Consider the following 4,414-nt stretch of genomic DNA (forward strand, 5'->3'; position numbering starts at 1 on the left):
ATCATTGAACCTATTCAAATAACTATATTGCCATGAAAAGAGAATACTTAATAGTTTCTGAATTCTGGAGAGGCCAGTCATGGAGAAAAAAGTAAATGTGTCATTTCTGTTTATAAAAGCATAATCTACTAAACCGTTATGAGTTACAGACAGCTTAGAGAAAAGACACCCTAAGGGGTTCCTTATGTACAGGAAATAGAACATTAAAATATCAACAATACTCCCAACATAAGCCACAGTCATGCTTCATGATTCAATCCTAAGTAATTAATTCTTGTTCCACTTCACCTTGGGTTAACAATCTCATGAATCCATCTGTTTTTTGACTAATGTCCTGGAAATCCTGACTCAGTCCCACATTGTTTAAGTGAGGCCTTCAGAAGCCTATGCCCAAAAGTATCTGGCAAAGTCTCTTTCCATGGGGCTCTGAGACAGCCCTTTGTTCAAGAAAAACCACTCAGGCCTGTATCTGTGTGGCAAGACCTCACAGGGAAGCATCAGAGTAAAGCAAAACTTATCTGTAGATGACAAAATACTCAAAATGGTTGTAGTTAATTTATCACTGATCGTTTTCAAAAATGAAAGATCTAATGAAAATTTATCACAAGAATAATGTTAATAAAGTCAATCCAAAACAAGTTTTAGGGCCAGCCTGGATGGCCTGGTGGTTAAGTTCAGCGCACTCCACTTTGGTGGCCCAGGTTTGGTTCCTTGGCATGGACCTACACTGTTCTGTTAGTGGTCGTGCTGTGCTAGTGGCCCACATACTAAAAAATAGAGGAAGATTGGCATAGATGTTAGCGCAGGGTGAATCTTACTCAGCAAAAACAAAAGAAAGGCAATCCAAAACAGGTTTTGGATAAAGTATCTATGAACATAATGATTAATCCTACTTTCAAAGAAGAGTAGATATTGCATCTAGTTTTTAAAAATGGATAAACATAATCTCTACAAAGAAAAATATCTTCAGATATAACATATAATAATTCTGAGACATAATGCACCACGAATATTAAGCACATAGTTAGAATATACCAGGAACACACTGAGAATGACAAATAAAGAGATTTAGTGAGTCTGGAACAGGCCCAAAAACGTCTGTATATTAATATAACTCCATAGGTAAGTGACGTGAATCCTTACTTGAAAACTGCTAGCCTGGACCACTTATCAAGCCATGCTGTGGCAGGCGTCCCACATATAAAGTAGAGGAAGATGGGCACAGATTTAGCTCAGGGCCAATCTCCCTCAGCAAAAAGAGGAGGATTGGCAGCAGATGTTACCTCAGGGCTAATCTTCCTCAAAAAAAGAAAAAAAAAGATATCACTTAGGATTCAATTTAGGAAAGGCAAAAATATCAAAAGTTGTCAGAAGATTTGAACACCAGTTAAGATCAGATGATGAGTTACTGAGAATAATACTTGCCTACCAATTTAATCAAAGCAACAATGACAGATTTAAAAAGTAAACATAAGAGCTAATAGGATGGTAAAGAACCTTAGCTTAGCTCTTTCAAAAACTAGAGACTTTGCTCCAAGAAATATCCTACCCAATTAGGAAATGCAACATAAGAATTATAGGTATTCAAGAGGAAGAAGAAAAGGAGAATGGAACAGAAAGCTTGTTCAAAGAAATAATAGCGGAAAACTTCCCAAACCTGAGGAAAGACATGGAAATCCATGTGAAAGGGCTATCAGATCTCCTAAATATATGAATGTAAAAAGACCTACTGCACGGCATAGAGTAGTGAAATTGGCAAAAGTCAACAACAAAGAAAAATACTCAGGGCAGCAAGGCAGAAGAAAACAACCTACAAAGGAACCCCTGTCCAGCCTTCAGCAGATTTCTCAGCAGAAACCTTACAGGCTAGGAGAGAATGGAATGATACATTCAAATTATTGAAGGACAAAAATTTTCAGCCAGGAATACTCTATCCAGCGAAAATGTCTTTCAGATATGACGGAGAAATAAAAATTTTCCCAGATAAACAAAAGCTAAGGGAGTTCATAGCCACAAACATCCCCACACCCACAAGAAATCCTCAGCAAAGCCCTTGTACCTGAAAAAAAAAGGGAGAAAGGAGTTACAAAGCCCGGAGTAAGGAAATAAACAGGTAAACAAAATCAGAAAATTGTAGCTACACATCAGAACAGGTTAACAAATACTCAAGTATAACTTAAAGAGAAGGAAAACACCAAAAACAAAGATAATCTTGTCATGTTAACCCCAAATTCACAACACAAGATGGAATAAGATGTGACAAAAACAATATAGGAGGAGAAAAGGAAAGAGACTGAATTGGCTTAGACTAAGAAAATAAGAGGCCATTAGAAAATGGACTATCTTATCTACGAGATTTGGCATACAAACCTCATGGTAACCACTAAACAAAAAAGCAGAACAGAGACACAAATAACAAATAAGGAGAAAACTAAGAAATTCAACATAAAAAACTACATAACTCAATTGGTAGACTGATACACACAGGACAAGAAACAAAGGAAATGCAGGAGGACTGGAAAATGAGAGATAAAATGGCAGCATCAAGCCCTCATATATCAATAATCACCCTAAATGTAAATGGATTGAATTCTCCAATAAAAAGACACAGAGTGGTGAGATGGATTAAAGAACAAGACCCAGCAAGATGCTGCCTCCAGGAAACACATCTCAGCTCCAACAACAAACACAGGCTCAGAGTGAAGGGATGGAAGACAATACCCCAAGCTAATGGCAAACAAAAGAAAGCAGGTGTTGCAATACTTATATCAGACACAGTAGACCTCAAGATGAGACAGGTGAAGAGAGACAAAGAGGGGCAGTATGCAATGATCAAAGGGACACTCTGTTACTTGCTCTTAGTTAATATCAGCTCTGATATTGGTTCCCCTTCAGTGAACCCAGCAGAGATGGGTTAAAACTAACGGCACACATTCCCAGGTCCCTGGTTCTTTGGTTTCGCTCATATGTAAATGTTTGTTTCTTTAACCTCTGACTCCCTGAGCTGTAGAGCCAAATAGCAGTTACAAATTGTTAAAGTCCAGATGACCTCACGCTGGGCTCCCACTAAAGTTGTGGCTAATCCCAGGACATTGAAATTCTTTTACAGAGAAACTAATGTCCAGAGAATATCAAGAAACCAAAGCTTCCCAGGCCCAACTCCTTGGTTTCCTGACGTCAGAGTCTACTTTCCCCCGTGGAGATAAACAGACAAGGACACTCATCTGAGAAATCCTTTGTCTCCTCTGCTGGAAGCAGCCCCAGACACAGGCCGATGGGAAAATGCTGACCAAGAAGTCCATGGCCCCCTCCCCTACCTAAAGCCCCAAATAAAAATCCCTACCTGTTTCTGAATGGAGAGCAAGCAACTTCAGGGGCACTGGTCCTTTGCTTTGCTCCCTCCGCCTGGCAAAGTAAAGTCTTTCCTTTTTCTCCCAAGACTCTGTTCTCATTATTTGGATTGGCATCAGGATCAGAGACTGAACTTTCGGTAACAACTCCACAAAGAAGACATAACACTCATAAATACCTATGCACTCAACACAAGAACACCAAAGAACATAAAGCAACTGTTAACAAACTCAAAAGGAGATATTAATAATAACACAATAATAGTAGGGGACCTCAACACTCCACTCACATCAATAGATAAATCATCCAGACAGAAAATCAACAAGAAAACAGTGAAATTAAATGAAAACCTAGACCAGTTGGACTTAATAGACATATATAGAACACTCCATCCCAAAATAGCAGAATATATGTTCTTCTCAAGTACACATGGAACATTCTCAAGGAGAGACCATATGTTGGGAAAAAGGGCAAGCCTCAATAAATTTAAGAGATTGAAATAATAACAAGCATCTTTTCTGAACACAATTCTAGGAAGCTAGAAATTAGTTACAAGAAAAAAGCTGAGAAAGGGACAAAGATGTGGAGACTAAACAACATGCAATTGAACAACCAATGAATCATTGAAGAAATTAAAGGAGAAACCAAAAAATATCTGGAGACAAATGAAAATGAAATCATACCATACCAACTCATGTGGGATGCAGCAAAAGCAGTACTAAAAGAGAAATTCATCACAATACAGGCTCACCTTAACAAACAAGAAAAATCCCAAATAAGCAATGTCAAACTACATCTCACTGAACCAGAAAAAGAAGAACTAACAAAGCTCAAAGTCAGCAGAAGAGAAATAATAAAAATCAGAGCAGAAAGAAATGCAATTGAAACAAAAGAGGCAATAGAAAGGATCAATGAAACAAAGAGCTGGTTCTTTGAGAAGATAAAAAACATTGACCAACTCCTAGCCAGACTTGCAAAAGCTAGAGACTTTGTTCTCTCAAATAATCAAGGACATGACAAAGTCGACATGAAGCACAAGAAATTAGTCTTATAATACACAGAA

The sequence above is a fragment of the Equus asinus genome, chromosome 4 (assembly GCF_041296235.1).
Source record: "Equus asinus isolate D_3611 breed Donkey chromosome 4, EquAss-T2T_v2, whole genome shotgun sequence".
In the NCBI taxonomy this organism is placed as follows: Eukaryota; Metazoa; Chordata; class Mammalia; order Perissodactyla; family Equidae; genus Equus; species Equus asinus.